Raw genomic sequence first — 10,297 nt, forward strand, 5'->3', positions numbered from 1 at the left:
AAACTCAACGCTGTTAATGACCAGAGCTGACTTGGTGTCCAAAGGAAGTGTTTGCCTTACATCCTCCCCTAAGCTCTTCTAAGGTTCTTTCCACCCATTAAAATCATGCTTTGAAATGAAATGCCAGTACACGCTACAGCATGAATGAACCCTGGAAACACTATGCTAAGTGAAGAAAGCCAGACACGAAGGACCATACATTGTATGCTTCTGTTTAAACGAAATGGCCAGAAGAGGCAAATCCATAGACAGAAAGCACATTAGTGGCTGCCAGAGGCTTGAGAGGTGGGGGAGGGGGCAGGGGGGATGGGGAGGTGGTGCTGGAGAAGTTAGGGGGCAATGGCTAAGAGGTATGGGGCTTCTTTTTGGAGTGATGAAAATGTTCTGAAATTGACTGTGGTGATGACTGCACAGCTCTGTCAATAAATTAAAAGCCGCTGAACTGTATACTATAAATGGGTGAATTGGGTGGCATGTGGATTACACCTCCATAAAGCTGGTTTTTCAAAATGACACCCTACTTCTCGGGTTGCCATTATATACCACTCCCTGTCTTTCTTTGGAGTGTTTAGCAACTGAGTAACTGTCACCTTTTCCATCAGGTCCTGCTGCCATCCCAAAGGACTTTAACATCCACACAGGTGACTCGCGACTCAACACCAGAGCAAGTCTGCTCCTTTGTCTTCTCTGCTCCAGAGAGCCTCACCTCCTTTCTGCTCGGCCACCCACTCTGCCCTTATTTGTTGCATACTCCGCCCAAACTCCCCACCTCCTCCACCTCCGAAATAATGCATTCCCGCGTTTCTCTCAGAACACCACTGCCAATACTTCCAGCTGTCTCACCCAGTTGCTCTAATTATAAAACCTGGCCTTGATAGCTGTAGGGTCTTCCTCTTGCTCAACCCCATTACTTTCTCTCTTTCTGCTCTATCAGTATCCTCGACCCCCCTCCTTCCCTCCCTCCCGTCCCGAAACTCCCCATTTTCATTGTCACTGCTTTCCTTGTCTGGCTTGAGTGCCGAGCCTCACCACTTCAGTCTCTCGTCCTTCTGTCTCAGTCACCTGGCAAATCTCAACCCTCCATCAATGCAACTAATTACAGAATGACCCAGTGATAGATCTTGTCTCCACTGCACATTCAGTGCCCTCAGTTGTCATTTCCTATTGCTCCAGAAGCTTCTCTCCCGTTCTTGAAGGTCTCTAGTAGAAACCTGCTTTCCACCTCTCAACCCATCTCCACCTCTCTCTTTACACCCAGCAGATAATCTTACGCCCTCCTCTATGTCAGAGAGCAAGGAGTTCCTTCCCCACCACCAAACTACGTGCTTATCTACATCCTTTCTTCCTCCTCTACCATTCACTGCTCATATCTTCATCCTCTCCCTCTCTACTGATTTCTACCCCCCAGCAGGTCTCCCTCTGAAGCAACAACAGCACCTTGAACTTGACGCCCCACCCTGTCCCAGCTACCTCTCTTTTTTTCCTCCTCTTTAAACATAAACCTCCTAAAAAAGCTGTCTCTACTTCTCCCTTTCCACTTTTTCCTCCATATGCTGCAATGACTATTTCTACACATCACTTCACTCAAATGGCTTTTTTTTTTTTTTAAAGAGAGGGAGGTGGGGAGGGGCAGAGGGTGAGGGAGAGAAAGAATCTTAAGTGGGCTCGAAGCCCAGGGCAGAGCCCGACACAGGGCTCGATCTCACAATCCTGAGATCATGACCAGAGCCGAAATCAAGAGTCAGACACTTAACTGACTGAGCCACCCAGGCGCCCCTCAAATGGCCTTTTTGAATCCAGAGAGCTCTTTCTGCCCCTACTTGAATTCTCAGCAATATTTGGCACATCTGACAACTTTCCCCTGCTTTTTTTTTTTAAATTTTTTTTTAAAGATTTTATTTATTTATTTGAGAGAGAGAATGAGAGATAGAAAGCACGAGAAGGAAGAGGGTCAGAGGGAGAAGCAGACTCCCCGCCGAGCAGGGAGCCCGATGCGGGATTCGATCCCGGGACTCCAGGATCATGACCTGAGCCGAAGGCAGTCGCTTCACCAACTGAGCCACCCAGGCGCCCAACTTTCTCCTTCTTATCAGGGTCTCTTCTTTTAGCTTCATGACTCTACTTCTGGATCTCCTCCCAAGCTTTTGATCACTCCTTCTCAGTCTTCTTTTGAGGGTTTCCCTGGCCTGCCCCCTAAAAGTTAGTATTCTTGAGTTGTGCCCTGGTATTTGTATAAGTGATCTATTAATGTGTAACAAATTAACCCAAACTTAGCAATTTAAAAACAATATCCACCCAGAATCTCTCAGCTGCTATGGGTCAGGAGTCCAGGCACAAGTTTGCTGGGTCCTCTACTCAGCTCTCACAAGGCTAAAGTCAAGGTGTTGGCCGGGGATGCATTCTCATCTGGAGCTTGTGCTCCTCTTCCAAGCTTATTCAGGCCCAGATATCTGATTTTGGAGGTTAAAAAATGAGTTCATTCCACCAGCAGTCTGCCTTTTATCCTGGGTTCCCTCTCTCAGAAAAGCATCCCCCATTGTCATCCTTGACTTTATGCCCACTCGCTTTGCCCCCACATCAAAGCAACCTACACCAGTCAGTCTTACCTCCTAAACTCTCTCCAGTCTAGCTCCTTCTCTTTAGTCCTTGGTCAGGCTACCTTCACCTCTCATGTGAATTATCCAACAGCTTCCCCACTGGTCTCTTAGCCACCAGTCTTAACCACTGCCATGGACATTGTGGACCTACTTGCTAATATCCATTCCAACCTCCTGGCAGTGCTCGTTCTGGAAAATGAAAAACATTCTTTAGCTAGGCTTCTGGTTGGGATGTAGATTGTAACCATCAAGTGTGCTCATGTAACATTTGGAAGAAGGCAGTGATCTATCATGAAGAGGGGGCCTTGCCATTGCTATGTCAGCTGGCAAGCTTGGTTATGGAAGCATTTGGCTTTCAGTGGCAGTTGTAGAGGGAGTCCTGGGTCCAGTCCCTGGCCATATAAATGAAAAAAAAGGCAGTACCCAAGCATCCATTTTGCTGGCAACAGCTTCCTGATTTCTTGAACACAGCAGAGGAGGTATAGTCCTGAAGCCAGCAGTTACAGAGACAGCTTAACATTCCAGCTTACTGATCATGGCAGACATAACAGTTCCCTGGCAGTCAAGTTCTACAGTGTTATTCTGGAAGGTTTTTCTGGAAACTCAGCCTAGATCTTGCTTTTCCAGTGATTTTTAGACAGCTTCTGTCAGTGCTGGTTAGAATGGTTCATTCTGTCTGCAACTAAACTGTGACTACAATATATCCTGCAATTAACCACATTTCATCCGGAGAGATCTTTCTGAAACTCTAAAACTCAAATCCTTAAATGGCACTGCCCTTGCTTAAAATCTTTCAGTATCCCCCAATATCCTTGTAGAAAGCCCAAATCTTGTTAATCTTGTTTGAAAAGTCCTGCATGATCTGGTTCCCCTATCCTCTGCAGACTCATCCTTACCTGGGTATTCTCTGGCCACGCTGACCTTCCACTTGGGTCCCTAAGATGCTCATGCACTCATCTCTTCTTCTTCTTCTTCTTTTCTTCTTTTCCTCTTCTTCTTCTTCTTCTTCTTCTTCTTCTTCTTCTTCTTCTTCTTCTTCTTTCTTCTTTTTCTTCTTCTTCTTCTTCTTCTTCTTCTTCTTCTTCTTTCTTCTTCTTTCTTCTTCTTTCTTCTTCTTCTTCTTTTTAAGATTTTACTTATTTATTTGACAGAAAGAGAGAGACAGCAAGACCAGGAACACAAGCAGGGGGAGTGGGAGAGGGAGAAGCAGGCTTCCCGCTGAGCAGGGAGCCCGATGCAGGGCTCGATCCCAGGACCCTGCGACCATGACCTGAGCCCAAGGCAGACACTTAATGACTGAGTCACCCAGACACCCCTCATCTCTTTATCTTTGCCCATGCTGTCCTCTCTTTGTGGAACACTCATCCCCTGTCTTCTCTTGGTTAAACCCTCCCCCGCTCCCCACTTTTTAAAAAATCTTGGTCAAAGGCTGTCTCCTCCAAACAATCTTCCCTGACTCCACCACATATCACTAGTGCCAAAACTCTGGGTTTTGGCACTATAAAACCTCGCTTATATGCTCCCACAGTACCCTGGCCTTTCCCCTTTGAAATACCTACTCCACTGTATTGGGATTGCCAATTGTAAACCGTACTCCCCAACCCTTACACCCTATGGACCTGGTGGGAGGTTCCATCTAAACTGTCCTCTACTTTATCCCCAGTACTGAGCGCCCGGCCCAGACTTACGTGTATAAATTCAATGAAGTAATACAGAAATTGAAGTATTTTAAGCAGAGGGCCTCATCTCTATTAGATTTATGTTTTAGAAAAAAACACTCAGGTGGCCATGTGCATAAAGAAGAAATTGTAATGGCATGTAACGGTGGAAGGAAGGGGCTGAGAGAGAAGGTCCAGTTTCTTGGTCTGACCTAGTGCAACATTAGTGGGGATGGAAAGGATACTTGGCAGGAAGAGGGGGCACAGAAAACCGGCAACATTCGAGAAGTAATAAGACCTGAGCTTATTAAACCTTCTTTCGGCCTTCCAATTCAATGTTTTCCTTCTTTTCTTTTAATTGAAGTATAGTCGTCCAATTCAATTTAAGTAACATTTTTTGAGCGTCTACTTTATGCAAATCTCTGTGAGAAAGAGGTTCATAAAGATACTGTGCCAATCTTGGAGATTCCAGTGGTTTCAGTTGGCTACTGGAGACACGAAAATTTTAAAAGAAGGCAGAGCAATCACCGGAGGAGGCACTGAAGAGTTTACATTTTGAGGGGCTGTGTGTGTGTAGTTTTTCGGTTTATTTGTTTGTCTATTTTTGCCTAAAGACACGGGCTAGTAGTTTACGGGCAATAGTGTACTATGGTGGAAAAAACATTGCCCGGGGACAGAACATAGGGGGCTTAGTTCTTCGTCTGCCACTAACAAGGTAGTAGGATCTAGAACAATTCGTTTTAACTTCTCCGGGCCTTAATTTCCTGATTTGTAAAATGAAGTTTTTCAGTGAAATGACCTTAAAATGCTATTATTTCATATATTTGTTATATTTTAAATACATGCAGTATTTCTAAAAATTTTTCAAGTCATTCAATTGAAATGTTTATGTATTCTAAATAGTGCTTTTGGATAAATGTTTTAACTGTGTTCTATAGTATTTAGAAGACAAAGACACAATCTGGTCACAAACTGTAAACTTTGGCTTCTTGATTCTAAGAGACTGATGATAATATTATCCACTTTGGACAATTAGGGACAGTTTACTGGAATGTGCCCCCCCCACCCCCATTTCCTTGGCTCTTTCAGCCCTATGATTTTTTTTTTTTTATTTTTGCCTTACCTGTTGCCTGGCACAAACACTAAGCTTTGCCAGGGAATAAAAAACAAACCCCTCAAATCAGTCTTTTTGCCCCTTTGATAAATGAGTTTTACATTCTAGGCTCAGACTACATGAGAATTTTCTTTAAATTTCAATGGAAAGGAGACACATGAAGGAGCAAAAAAAGCAGGTTTAGATTCAAGAAAAAGAACTATCTACTTACTCTCCCCATCACTATGGCTCTTTCTCTTTGTAACTAAGTGTGTAACAGCTTACAAGAATGGCCAGTAATGCTAGCAACTGTACCCCATGAACCCAGAAAAATCATTCGCTTGATACAGAGTTATTTCTGATTCATTGACAGCACAGTTGGTGGTAAGTATGATGGTGGGTGGTGGTCTCTGTGTGTCTGCTCATGCAGTCATTCAGGAACCCAGGCTGACCATGACTCAACCATCTTAAAAGACTAATTTCCAAAGTCACCCTGGGTGTCAACATCCAGAGGACAAAAGTAGGGTTGAGGAGAGAGGGAGGGAGAAGAGGCTTTCCTGTGGAAAGTTTTCCCGGGCCCTGCCTGATATCACCACATTTCATCAGCCCAATCTCAGCCCCATAGGATACCTAACCGCAGGGATGGCTGAAGAACAGGGTCTAGCTAGCTGTGTGCCAAGGAAGAGAAGGGGCAGATTTTGATCACTACATAGTGTGTTTCTGCTATATCCAGAGATACCGATTCTGTCTAGCTGTTCCCTCCCAACTCTCTCCTTCCTATCTCACGTCTGTTAATTGTTGACAAAGTATTTCAGAGGTGATTCCTACTTGGCATGAGTAGTTGGGAAATATTTTTAGAGTAGTGATATTCATCAAGTAAGCATCTGATTTTTATGGTGCAGCCTTCAAGTTTCTCTAAGTGCTCTAATTTCTAACTTAGACCAACACAGTACATTAGTTTGTACAGGACATACAATGATCATATGCCACTCTGGTTTGTGCATATCACTTTAGCTTCAGATTCATGTAACTGGGAATATTAATCTCCTAATGTTATCAGACGTAGTAAGGTCAGCAATAAAAAATATTCAGATCTGAAATTTCCTTAAGATCACCAGTCTGGAAAATTGTATCACAATTGCTGGCTTGAGAACTTGCCAGTTAGGTATCATAATATTTTGTTTTGTTTTTGGGTTTTGTTTTTTGTGTTTTTGTTTTTTAAGATTTTATTTATTTACTTGACAGAGAGAGAGAGGCAGGCAGAGGGAGAGGGAGAAGCAGGCTCCCCGATGAGCAGACAGCCCAGTGCGAGGCTTGATCCATAACCCCGGGATCATGACCTGAGCTAAAGGCAGAAGCTTAACCATTTGAGCCACCCAGGCGCCCCTGAGCAGTGGTTCTTAAAGTGTGGTCACTGAGCCAGTGGCATCGGCAGCACCTGAAAACTTGTTAGAAATGGAATTTTGGGGTGGCTCAGTTGTTAAGCGTCTGCCTTCAGCTCAGGTCATGATCCCTGGGTCCTGGGATCAAGCCCCGATTCGGGCTCCCTGCTCCGCATGAAGCCTGCTTCTCCCTCTCCCACTCCCCCCTGCTTGTGTTCCCTCTCTTGCTCTCTCTCTCTCTGTCAAATAAATAAATAAAATTGTAAAAAAAAAAAGAAAAGAAAAGAAAAGAAAAGAAATGCAATTCTCAGGCCTCAGCTCAGACCCAGTGAATCAGAAACTCTGGGATGGGGCCCAAAAATCTATGGGTTTTCACAAGTCCTACAGAGAATAACCTAGAACCACTAGTCTAGCCGAATTAGATTACTGCTGAAACATTTCATTCCAAGGGCCAGGTCAAAAGAATATTACTTGAAATCGTTTGTTGAAAAACACATGGACTTTCTTATGTTGCTATGAAATCACAGTGCCTTTGGAAAGCTCACAGAATGAAAAGATCGCTGAGAGCCCTGAGAGGTCATGAGGGCAAATAGGTTCTAAAGGCGCCAGGCATGGAAATCTAAGGTTGTTAAGAAGCATCTTTAGGGGCTTCCCAAAAGAAAATGTGTTCTTATGTTTGATCGGTGACTACGGCTCTAACCACCCAGAACTGGTCTCCAAAAGACATGAAATTCTGTGTCAGGAGAAATGGTTTTAGAGGTTTAGGAGAGAGCCAACATGTTACTCATCTTTGTACCCCCATTATCTTCCAGAGTGGCCAGCATAGTAAACTGTAATAAACATAATAAACTAGCATAATAAACATTTATGTTAAATGAATGAATGGATGGAATAGTCATCTCATGGATTCAGGTTCTAAATAATTTCCACTAATATTCTGGGGTCACTTAGAAAAAAAAGATCCCATTTCAATAGTTTATTCTAGTTACTATTAAAGAATACTGACTGCCTTATGTAGGTGGCCAGTCTTTTCAGCAGTTAAGAATTTTAGCTATCAGATATTAAGAATGCCTCCAACCCCTCTGAGAAAAAAAAAAAAAAAAACTTCCATAAAGATAGTGCGTGTTCCCTTTCTTGAAATATCTATAAAAGAGCTCGGTTGGGGCGCCTGAGTGGCTCAGTGGGCCAAGCGTCTGCCTTTGGCTCAGGTCATGATCCCGGGGTCCTGGGTTCGAGTCCCACATCAGGCTCCCTGCTCAGGGGGAAGCCTGCCTCTCCCACTCCCTCTCCCACTCCCTCTGCTTGTGTTCCCCCTCTTGCTGTCTCTCTATCTCTCTGTCAAATAAATAAATAAAATCTTTAAAAAAAGAGAGAGCTCGGTTACTGCATGCTAAGTTTTTCAATGACTAACTTGGGGCCTCTCAGCCCCAGCGCTGTTGACATTTGAGGCTGGATCATTCTCCATAGGGGACTGTCCTGTGCAACACAGCAGCAGCCCCACATGCCCCATACCTAGGCACCAATATGACAACCACAATGTCTCCAGACACTGCCAAGTGTCCTCCAAGGGAGCGGGGGATAAAATTGCTTCGGTCGAGAATCACCGCTCTGGCCTAATATTAAAAGAAGAGTCATTTTCCTGCATTTTATTCAAAGCTCTGGAAACAGGCTTCAGGGAAAAGTAGATGTCCCACATTTGTCTTTAGCTTATTGTTGAGGACTTTGGCAGTGACAGCTCTATCTATTTGAAATGATTGATTCACAAATCCTCATTATTTTAGGCCAGTTTTCTCCTTGGAACAAGTTTATCTTTGGAGATGCAAATTCACAAACTCTAAGCATCTTTTTTTTTTACACTTAAAACTGTGACCTTCTACATTGATTCACTGCTGAATTCCATTACAAGGGCATTTTTATTTAATAATCTCTAAGTAACATAGACGGGCTAACGGAATGCTGTACAAGTCCATAACATAGTGTTGACACTAACAGAAGAGTTTTTATCTACTTCATTACAATATTTTAAAAAAATGATCTAAGTAAAACCTGCACTAAAATAAAGTGTAATAATAACCTTTAATACATCCTACCTCAAGATTCTGTCCCTGGAGAGAAAAGTCATCATTGCTTCTGGAATTTACTTCCTGGTATCTATAGAATACACTAATAATTCTATTTTTTGGTTTATGTTAGATGTTATCTATTTTCTTACTGCTAGTGCATGAGGATTTAGCATTATTTCAACATTCCCTCACTTCTGCTCCTCCATATTCTCAATATGAATATATTACATTTTTTACCTAAATCATCAGTGCTTCACGATGCGCCAACAGTGCTCCAAGACATCCTTGGTGACATCCTCATGCTAATGTCCCCTCTCTTATTGCCCATGTGGGTATATACTTTAAACATTCCTCTTTTTTTTTTTTTTTCATTTAATGGCATTTTGTGAGGGAGAGTAGATAAAAGCATATGGCCATCACACATTTAACAGGAAACTAAAACTAAAGCTATTTTTGAAAACTTCTAAAAGATTACATTAAAAATCTCAAAATTTTATCGTTAGAAGGCAAAATCCCTATTTCACCCTCACCTCTTGCATTTAGCATAAATGAAAGCTAGGCACCTTTTTTTTTTTTTCTAAGAAACAAGTGATGTTAACTAGACGTATTGTGCTGATCATTTCACAAATACATATAAATATCAAATTATGTTGTATACCTTAAGCTAATATAATGTTATATGTCAATTATATCTCAATAAAAATAAATAAAAGGCAGTTTACCAGAAATACTTCATTTGTTCCCCTTCTCTATACTTGGGACACGGTTATTTTTCCTACTTAAGGATAGAACTGTTCTTCTTTCTTCTGACCTTGCTGAGTTTCCTTTATCTGCCTGGGCCATTGAAACCTGGGAAACATCAGGCAGCCTTGCACCATGAAAGTACATGCTCTTGTTCCATGAGAAATTATTTTGTAATAAATGTCTCCTGTACCAAAAAAAAGTGTAAAATCTGATATTTTTCATAAGAAATTATTTTTGTATCATCATTAACAACCAAGAAATCAGGACCACCCAGATAACAAAAGCAGAGGATGAAAAAAGATACCCTATTAACATGACAGATGAAGATACTAGGTGAGAAGAAATATGTATATAAGAAAGCCCACAATTTGGAAAATGTGGGAATCAAAGTCAAGCAGTTAATTACTAACAAAGACAGTAACAGTGCTTCTTTTGTCTTTCACAGTGAATGCACAATTAGCACTTAATACTAAGACTGGGGAAAAACCATCTATAATCTACTGAAAAAGACCATCTGCTTCTATAAATTTTGTTCTTATACACTTGCCAAAAAAAGAGAACATATTAACAAAATAATGGGCCCTGCATTGTTAATTGCTAGGTTGTTTGCAGTTGTGCTGCTGCTATTAGAATTTAATAAGCCATTCCTTCTTCTAAATTAATAAGCAGCCAAGATTATGTAATAGCTGCTTTCAGCTGCTAATTATTTTTCCCATAATTCCTTTCCCTCTCTACCCCCCGCCCCCACCTTTTCTTGGCT

This window comes from Zalophus californianus, chromosome X (assembly GCF_009762305.2).
Source record: "Zalophus californianus isolate mZalCal1 chromosome X, mZalCal1.pri.v2, whole genome shotgun sequence".
Lineage (NCBI taxonomy): Eukaryota > Metazoa > Chordata > Mammalia > Carnivora > Otariidae > Zalophus > Zalophus californianus.